A 10,746-nucleotide genomic window follows, 5' to 3' on the forward strand; every position below is an offset into this window, starting at 1 on the left:
TGTGACTTTGGAACTAGGCTAATTTTAGCTGAGCAAAGCGCAATCGTGTTAGAATCAGGGTTACCTTAGAAACTCAACTCTCTCCTCAGCTCCTTGGGAAAGGCCCAAGAAGACTTCAGGCAGTAATGGAGGCGCACTGACTTGGTCAGCCAGCATAAATTGGAGCCATCCTGTGCCAGGCCCTGTGGGAGACAGAGAAATGAGGCAAGCATGTTTCCTTTCTGTTTTTTCCTAACTGATATTAATGTGTGTTTACTGTTCAAATTCTGTGTAAAACATAGAAGAGCTAAAATAGAAATGTAAAGTCCCTCCAAATATCACCACCAGAGAGAACAACTGTTAACATTTTGTTCTACAGTAAGCCCTCAATGTCATCCAGAGGTTCCCGGAGCTTGCAACTTTAAGTGAAACAGTGTGTAATGAAGCCACTTTTACTGCAGGTTAATTGATATAAACAAGAGTTAAGTTTCTATGGTGTATTTCAGGTCACAAAAACATTGCCCAATTTCTAAATAAAGACCCAAAAAAACACTTCTAATATTAAGCAATCATTTGTATTCATTCATTCATTCATTCATTTTTCACTTCACTTATCCCAGTTCAGGTGTAACCAGGTAATGTGAGCTTCTCCTGGGAGCACAGGTACAAGGCAGGAACACATGCTGAACAGGATGCACCCCCCCCCCACACACACACACACTCAGATAGACTGGGACGATTGACAACATGCCTATAACCATAAGTTGCACATCTTGGGGATGTGGGAGGAAGCTGAACTACCCACTTCGCACCGGGAGAAAACAACATGGGGAGAACGTGCAGATTCTGCACACAATGGACCCAGGTGGGAATTGTTCATTTGTATTTTTTCTCATCAACATTATAATTAAATGATGTTTAAACAAAAGGATGTTATTTGAGGACCTGCTGTATTTCCTTCAGTGTTGCTATATCATATTTATATGTTTGTATGTGTATTTATAAATTACATAACTAAACATATATTTATGTGTACTTAATTTCTAAAAAAGGAACCACTTTCAGTCATCCAACAAGTGTTTACCGATCACCTGCTCTGTGCCAACCATGTGCCAGGCAGCAGGGCACACACAGGCAAATAAGCTGCTTTCTTGGAGTTTCTGTCTTGGAGTTTCCAGGTTGCCTGGAAGGATGACTTTGTCACCTGCCTTTCTTCAGTTGGCTAACATTTTTCAAGTCACAACATTTCTTGGGTGCCGAGAATGTCATCAAATAGATGAAGCTGGATTTATCATCAAGCCCCTTTCGTTGCACATTTAAGCTGTTTTCCACTTTTTCACTATTGTAAATGGGGGCCACCCCTGCAGGCATCAGTTATGGTGGATTGGCTCATTCAGCATTCAGCATCCATTTCAGCCCCTTTCCACGTGTGTCCCTGTACTGCAGGGGCTGGGAGGGTGAAAATTGCCTTTCCCGGAGTCCTTCACAGCGAGGGTTTGAGGGTTCAGAGACCAGTTAGGTCATGCCATGAAGTGAATACACATCCAGCAAAAAAGGAAAGCATTCAGTGTGATTTTGAAGACAAAAGGAAGGAAATGGCCATCTCCTTCTAGCTTGGACTGTTTCCTGCTGGTTGTGAAGGCATTATGGTTTTTGTAGTCATGGACTCAATGTCCAGTGACAAGCTCATGGGTGCCCAGAGGTGGTGGTGGGAACAGGGTCGGGGAATCATCAGCATTTAATCCCTAGATTAAAGCTAAAGTGACAAATTCTTTTTTTTTTTTAAGATTTATTTATTTATGCATACAAAAACTGGGGTACAGGCCAGAGGTGTGGGGGGTGAGAGGACTCACCAGAGACAGAGTGGGGAACAGAAATACACTGCTGAGGGGAGCAGCGGGCGAGTCAGGAGAGGTCTGCTGTGCCATGTGGGTAGCACCCTGGCCGGGGATCGAACTCGTGCTGCAGTGACTGCGGATAGCTTCATATCCTTGCGCCACCAGGGAGGCCCCTAAAGTGACAAATTCTTAAAGACAACAGTGCCCAGGCGTCTGAGCCACAGCTGAGGCAGCAGCTCCCATGGGTAGGCAGTACAGTAGTGACATTCTGAGGGTCCAGATTCCTCTCTAGACCTCTCCATTATTTTGCAAAGTCCCAACTTCCTCAATGAAACCTTTTTCTATTTAAAATGGTAAAAGTGATTTCTGCTTCCTGCAATTGAACTCTGAGGGATAGAAACTTTATTTTTGAGAGTGTTGACAACTATTATCTCAGGATAAATTTCTAATCATGGAATCAAGGATTCACCCTTTCATTGTCTGCATCGTTTTATTGAGATAAACTTAGCAGGCCATAAACTTCATCCATTTAAACTGCACAATTTAATGGCTTTTAACTGATCACTCTGCATTAAACCTCTTGGACAATGTTGACTAGAAATGGCAAGAGCAGACATTATAGTCTAATTCCTGATCTTAGGGGAAACCATATCTGGACTTATGCAGTAGGAATGATGTTAGTTGTGGGTTTTTCATAAATGTTCTTTACAACATTCACTTTTATGAAGACTCACCCATTTTTTTTAAGGTTTTTGCTTTATTTTGTGTTCATGTCCCTTTGACAAGACAATCACTGTGAAAGGTAGCCTCCAAAAGTGACCAGACTCTCCAAGTGACAACTGATCAACAGAGAGAGAGAGAGAGAGAGAAAATCACCTCCTTTGATTTACTTACAATACCTCTACTCATGCAACATCAGGTAGAACCGATTCTATGGTAACTCACTATAGTCATAATGTGGACATCTTTATTCCACTCAACGAAATTAGTGGTTCTCAATTTTGTCAGTCCAAAGACTCTACCCCCTGCCCCAAATCTTTGAGGTCTAGCATTGTGATGTATCACATTGGCTGGGCCACAATACCAGATATTTGCTCAAACATTATTCTAGATGTTTCTGTGAGAGTACTTTTTAGGTGAGATTAAATTTAAATCACCAGACTTCGAATAAAGCGGACTCTCCTCTATAATGTGGGTGGCCTCATTTACTCAGTCAAAGGCCTTAATTGAAGAGAACTGACCTCCCCTGAGGGATGGAGATTTATGCCACCAGATTGCCTTCCTACTTAAACTGTAAAATCAACTCTTGCCTGCTGGGCTAACCCACAGCAGCCTCCATGGTTGTATGAGTCAATTCCTTAAAATTACCTTCCTCCCTCTCTCTCTCTAAACAGATAGATACATAGATACATAGATAGATAGATAGATCAATAGATAGATCTATAGATGTAAGATATGAATATATCTATACATGTATAGATATCTTCTATTGGTTTCATTTCTCTGGAGATTCTAATATAAGCATAAATATCAAAAGTGTACATAAACATACATCTTGATGGATTTTCACTAACTGGACACCACAGATCAAGAAATAGGACATGACCATTTCCCCCAGCAGGCCTCTTGCGCTTCCATTCAATCCCCCAGATGTCACTGCTTTCCTGGCTTCTCATAGCAGAGATTAGCTATGCTGTTTTAGAAACTTATGGAAATGGTCTCTTTCACTATGTGGTTCTTCGTGTCTGGCTTCTTTCACTCAATTGCACGTTGCAATAAGATTTATCTGCACTGTTGTGTGTGGTTGTAAATAGCTCATTTGTGCTGGGGGGTATTGCATTGTGTGGCTCAGTTCAGTTTACAGACCCATTCAGCTTTGATGGGTAGTCCATGGCTTCCAGTTTGGGACTATAGCAAATATTCTTGCACATGTCTTTTGGTGAGCATGTGGAACATCTAGCTGGATATAAATCCAAAAGTGAAATTGTCAAACCCCCTTTTTATAGCAAATATTTTATGCTTCTTTCACTTTAACTTTCTGAAATGAAGTTCATGGGTGATAATCTATCAACACTCATATATATGTCAATATAATGCCCAGTCTGCAATGTAAAGGAGATGTAAAGAGGAAGTAATTTGTAATAAAATTCTGTGTATTTCAGTAGGTTCTTGGGCCCAACTACCCACGAAGACATCATAACCAGTACCTGCCCATAATGAATAAGAGCCAAAACTGCCTGTAATGATGACATTTGGATTCCTGAGACGTAACTGGATCAGATACATTATGCAGGAGTGCAGGAAAATGACAGGGCAGGAGGTGCCGGTGGAAATTAAGATAAAAACTGCTGTTAGAGCAAGACATGGCAGACCCCATTTATTTATGGGGAGAGAGAGGGAAAGGGAAGGAGGGAGGAAGGGAGAGAGAGCGAGAGCGAGAGCGAGAGCGAGAGAGAAAGAGAGAGAGAGAGAGAGAGAGAGAGAGAGAGAGAGAGAGAGAGAGAGAGAGAGAGACTTAATTGAAATAGAAAGAACACATCAGACACTTTGCAGCCTGTCAAGTAGACCGTGAGACCTAGAGAGCCGTGAGAAAGAATTCCCATTTCATGATCTCAGGCAGGGTAGTGGTCACACAGAAATCAAGTCTTTCTTTGAATCCCACCTGTCAAGAGAAGGGTGCGTTACCACTTCAGAACTTAAAACACAGGGCCTCACTGGTGGCACAGGGGTTAAAGTCTCAGTGCTTGATGATCACCAGCCTGTCTGGCCTGAGTTCAATCCCCGGCTAGGGAGCTAACCCACATGGCACAGCAGACCTCTCTTGTCTTACCCGCTGCTCCCCTCAGCAGTGTATTTCAGTGTATCCACCTGTTCTCCTCCCCACTCTGCCTCTGGTGAATCCTCTCACAACCCTGAACCTCTAGCCTACACCCCAACTCTTGTATGCATAAATAAATACATCTTTTTTTTTTTTTTAAAAAGAACTTAAAAACACAAACCCTTAGCCATCACATCCCTCCTTAGGCAGTGGCGACAAGTGGGCCTGTCACTAAAGGAAGCTTCACCCAACCTGCTATTGGGAAGCTATGTAGATAAGATTGAAAAACAAGTAATCTCAAAATAAATCATCTCAATATGTAATTTTCATAACATTGATTTAAAACAACCATCTTTAAATTAAATGAGTTTTCTTGCATCTTTAATTTACTAATATTTGACTCTAAGCCTTAAAAAAAATAAAAGGAATCACACCTCCTCTATTAAATATTTATGATTGGTTTCACTGTTTTTGCATTTCCACTGCACTCACACTCTGGAAACTTTTTCCTCTAAATGCGTAGTTGATAACTAGGTAGACTGCGCAGAAAGAGAAAATTAGGCCCCACATAGCGATGTTTCAGCCAGTGATGGACCACATGTACGATTCCGCTCCCAACACACAGCCCAGCTGTGCAGGAGGCTGTTTGTGAAAGTGCACGCTGCAACGCTTGCATAACCACGAAATCAGCTAACATCGAATTTCTCAGAATGCATCCCCGCCGTTAAGATATGCATGACTATTAAATAATCAAATTACTGTCCTTATTCCCTTTAAGCTTCCTTGTCAATAATAATCTTTTCCTAAGCTGTTGAGTTTTCACATAACATTTTGTAAAAACCTTTCTGCATTGCGATGCACTAAAACTCAGCTTATTTATACGGAGGACTTTTTATCTGGTGGACATTTGAAAGTTGTGAAGGATCCAGGGCGATTTTCAACAGTGTGATGGTTATCTGCATGGTGGGGTGCCTGACATCCACGATCCTTGCCCCCTAAATGTCCGTTGTAGTGACAGCCAAAAATGGCCCCATGAATCTGTAACGTGACCCCTAGAAAACTACTGACTTAAACTCTCTTTATCTCCATCTTGTCAATCTCCCCATTCCCATCCCAAATGCTGGCGTTTGGGTCCATGTACAGGGGTTGACATCGACTCTCACTACATTTCATCTTTTTATAGTCAGTCTGCTGGTCCTGCTGATCAAGGCCTCTGGAATCCTGGTTTAATATCTTATTGACCTTCCTACATGGTAAGGATAAACTTTCTACTTAAAATGATCCACAGACATGTTGAACAGGATGGGGTTGGGGACATTCCACCCTAAGACTTTCCTGGGGCCAGTAGTGAACTGATATTTGGCCTCTTCTGGTTTCTGGTAAGTGTCAGCCTCTAGGATGCAGCCTACCTTTCATCAGCTCATTCTTAGAATGTTTAAATGTAAGAAGTCCGTAGGGGTGGGTGGATTGCCGAGAAGTGACCAGCCCAAGGTCAATCTGTGGATGAGAGGAAATGCTGGGCTACAGCAGGCTGTCCAAGGGTTGACTCTTCCAGGCCCCAGCAGATTGAAATTCCTCTGAGCACTACTCAGCAGCCCAGAGTGGACCATACACCGCTCTGATCTGGCCTAAAAAGGTGTGGAATCCAGGGGCCTGTGTCAGCCCAGCTCTCAGTGTCCACAAGCCTATTTCTGCATCTGGCTTGTCTCTGGAGAATGGGCAGGAAGCCAGTACTCTGTGGCGTGGCCCCACTAGATTAGAGACACTAGCAGCTGCACAGTCAGGCATTGGGGGCAGAATGGTGGACAGAAAACTTGATGGGTAGCCTGTGCTCCAGACCCAGGGACAGAATCTCCATCCTCCTGGCCTCTGTTTCCCTGTCTCTAAAGTGGGAACAACCCCTCTGTCTTTGCTTACCTGCCAGAAGTATTGCAAGGAGCCAACAAGGAGGGCTAGACTGTTTTAGGTCTTCTAGAACATTCTAAAGACATTTATGTCTTTGACTGAATAAGATAGAACTCACTGAAAGAATCTGAGCCGGGGTGAGAAGAGATCTGATTTAATTTTAACAGGATGTTCTGGATGCTGGTGGGGGGAATAGATCACCCTGAGGAGAAGCTTGAAGTTGACGGGCAAGCGAAGGAGCCAGTGCAGTGATCCAGGCAAGAGATGAGGGTAGCAGTGGGGATGGTAGTGAGGAAGGGTCAGATTCCAGATACATCTTGAAGCCAGAGGCAGTAGGATTTGCCAACAGGTTGAGTGTCATGTGAGAGTGGCATCAACGACTATTCCAAGGAAGGAAGGAAGGAAGGGAGTTGCCGCTGTCTGGGATGGGAAGGCTGTGGGAGGTGCTGGCGCGATGGGCAAAAGCAGAAATTGCCAAACGTCCAAGTTGATCATCGTTCAATGACTTAGGCACGCCACCTCTTCCTTCAGAGCGTGTGACTTTGACAACATGCACTTGACCTTCTGGCGGCAGCTTAGTCAAAAATCGATGGGTACATCCACGTCCACACCCGTCTGCCAGGGTTTGCCCTCTCTCCCTGCTTGGCTGTTCAGTACACTTGCCTCATCTCTCACCTGCCTCTCAAGCCTCAGTTTCCACCCCACTAGATGTCTGCCTTCCCCCTGAGATGCTCTGGTGTCGTCCTGGAAACCCCCAAGTGAGTTCTGAATCCTGGAGATGGCCTTATTTAACTTCACATCATTCCAAACATCCCCTTCAGAGTGTGTCAAAGCTACTCAGTTGCTTGTGTGTGATGTGGTAATGGAGTTTAAGTGGGTTAATAAACATTCAGAAGGGCTCTGGAACCCATGCCTGCTGCTGTAAGTTGAGAAATTATATTAAAGAGCCGCTTAGTTTCTGAGCTGTTTCCTTATCCATAAAATTGGCATAAGGTCCTTGCCTGGGCCAAAGGGAAGAGACAATCAGGATAAGGGTCAGTGCCCCATCTTCCTGCCATGGGGTCAGAGTCTGATTGATGGACTCCTGAGCTGGGTCCAGCCCCAACCATTGATTTTTTTTTTTTTTAAGATTTATTTGTTTATGCATACGAGAACTGGGGACAGGCCAGAGGTGCAGGGGGTGAAGGATTCACCAGAGGCAGAGTGGGGAGCAGAACAGGCAGGATGACCAAAATACACTGCTGAGGGGAGCAGCGGGCAAGACAGGAGAGGTCTGCTGCGCCATGTGCATCACCTCCCTGGGCAGCCATGGGCAGCCGGGGGATAGAACTCGTGCTGCAGAGGCTGGCGATAGCCTGATAGCACTGTGTCTTTAACCGCTACGCCACCAGGGAGGCCCCACCCAACCACTTGATTATGGTGGAAGCAATTCCTTGAGACTGGATGTTTCTGGCTCCTGGTCTTCAAGAAATGGGGAGTGGCATTACTGTATCACAGAGCACAATATAGATCTGAGCTGGGCTGGGACCCAGGCTTTCCTGACCCAAGACTAGGGCATTACGCCTGTCCTACCCCTACCATAGGCACACACTCAACAGGCCTCTTTTTTTTTTTTTAATGCTTTATTTTATATATATTTTTACATCATTTTTCATTTTTGCACAATGTATGCTTTTTCATCTCGGTTATATTCCCCATACAATTCCCACCCTCCATATTTTGACTCTAATCCCTCCTCTCCTCCCGCCCCCCAACCCCTCACTGTAGCATGTCTCTGGTTATAGTTGCTTGTTGTTTGTTGATTTTGATTTTTACTTTATTATAATTAGTCTTTTTCCTGGTCCCTTATTTAGGTTTTCTAAATAATTGCTATGAATGAGACCATCCGGTATTTTTCTATTTCTTTCTGGCTTATTTCGCTGAGCATGATCCCGTCCAGCTCCATGCATGTTGCTGCAAATTGCATGAATTTATCTTTTTTGATTGCTGAGTAATATTCCATGGTGTATATATACCACATCTTCTTGATCCAGTCATCTATTTTTGGGCATTTGGGTTGTTTCCAAAGCTTAGCTATTGTAAACAGTGCTGCTATAAACATAGGGGTGCAGGTGCTCTTTGGAATTGATGTTTCTGTGTCCTTTGGGTAAATACCTAGGAGTGGAATTGCTGGATCCTATGGAAGCTCTATGGTTAGTAGGTCAAGAAATCTCCACACAGCTCTCCATAGTGGTTGGACCAGTTTGCACTCCCAGGAGGGTTCCTTTTTCTCCACACCCTCGCCAACATTTGTTGTTGCTAGTTTTTTGAATATGTGCCATTCTCACTGGTGTAAGATGGTATCTCGTTGTAGTTTTGATTTGCATTTCCCTGATTACAAGTGATGCTGAACATTATTTTATATGCCTGTTGGCCATTTGCATTTCCTCTTTGGAGAAGTTCCTTTTTAGCTTTTCTGCCCATTTTTTGACTGGATTATTTACTTTGGTTTTGTTGAGTCTCTTCAGCTCTTTGTAGATTTTTGTGATCAGTCCTTAATCATTAGTGTTGTGTGCAAAAATTTTCTCCCAGTCGTTGGGGTGTCACTCACAGGCCTCTTAACACTAAACAGTTCATCTTCTCAGTAAAGGAAAATTCCCTTCCACCCACCCCATATTCTAACTTGCCTTGGAGCCTTCTTCTCTCTCTTTTCTCCTTCCAGAACATGACTTGTCTGTCCTACTGCCCATCCGTTTGCTGTAACTCAAACTAGAAATAGACTTCCAGAGATGGAACTGGACTTCTGCTTTCCCAAGGATATAAGCACAAACTTATTGTGGAGCATTGACTGTGAACTAATGCTGTACGAGCAAATAAACGCTTCTCTAATGCTTAGCAATTCCAAGAGGTAGATTGAGACTATTATTAGTCCCATTTTACAGGTGAGTAAACTGAGGCCCAGAAGAGTTAAAAGGCAAAGCAGGGATTCAAAACAGTAGCCATCAGGCCACCATGCTCTTTCTAGAGATCTCATACTGGTCTATTTTTATGGTCACTGCTATAGGCAGCCTCTTCAATGTTAACTGCTGCTTGCTCCTGGTCCAGGGGAGCCAGGCCTATGGGGGGTGACCTCCAGGGTAAGAAAGGCCAAAGCAGAGCCTGGCTAAGTCGCCCCCTCCTACCTCTCATCCCAGCTGAGACCTGGCTGTGCCAGGGGCTGGGCTGAGTCCTGTAAACAAGGAGGGGTTGCCCCCTGGGAAACTCAGGCCCTGAAAAACAAGCCTCCTCCCTCTGCCAGCTCAGCCTGCCCAGCCCTGCTGGAGGCTTCAGTGGCAAAGCTGCCTCCCAGGGCCAAGAGCTCGTCAGGACACTCTGTTCCAAGAGTGTAAGGCCCCCATTCCTGCCCTGAGCTCCACTCTTCTCGCCTGAAAAGAGACCCTTATTCTCTCCCTGAATACCTGTTTTGGTCCTTTATTTTCCCCAGAAACAAGAGACAGGGAGAAGAGTTCCAGAATGCCATCAAGGGCTTCTAAGCTGTCCAGTTAACAACTAGGGAAACTGAGGCAGAGGGGGGAAGTGACTTATCCATGGTCAATTAACTAGGTAAGTGACAGGCTTAACAGACTTGAACTCAGATCTATGTATGGAGTCCAGCTCTCAACAACACTACAGGGCCTCACAGAGAAGGTGGCAGGAGGCTGAGAGGCCATGATGGTGCGGGGAACCCCCCCAAAAGGGGAAGGTGTCAGCAGCTCTCTCCCACCCACCCTACCCCCAAAACCCCTGTCAGTGTCGCCAATGGTATCGGGCCCACACTTTTCTGATAATAAAAGAGTTAGGACGGGACCCCTTGGGATTGAAACCATTTCCTCAGACAAAATAAAAACAAAAATGAAATACAAAACAGACAAACCCACAAGGAACAGTTGTACCCATCCTCACCCCCAACATTTGAGCTACAAACTTGGACGGGAAATCTGGGAGTAGTTTGGTATCTTCATTCATTCATTCATTCATTCATTCATTCATTTGCATAACATTTGCTTGACCACCTACTGTACTCCAGGCTCTGTACTGGGTCATTGAAATTCAGTTATAAGCAAACCAGTCCCAATTCTCCTGGAAACAGACAAGTCAAGAGGCAACCACAAACGTGGTCAGCTCTGTCAAGGACAAGGACATAAGATGTGGGTCACCAAAGAAGACACTAAGCCCAGCCTAGGGAAA

This window comes from Talpa europaea (assembly GCF_964194135.1).
Source record: "Talpa europaea genome assembly, chromosome: 11".
Taxonomy (NCBI): domain Eukaryota; kingdom Metazoa; phylum Chordata; class Mammalia; order Eulipotyphla; family Talpidae; genus Talpa; species Talpa europaea.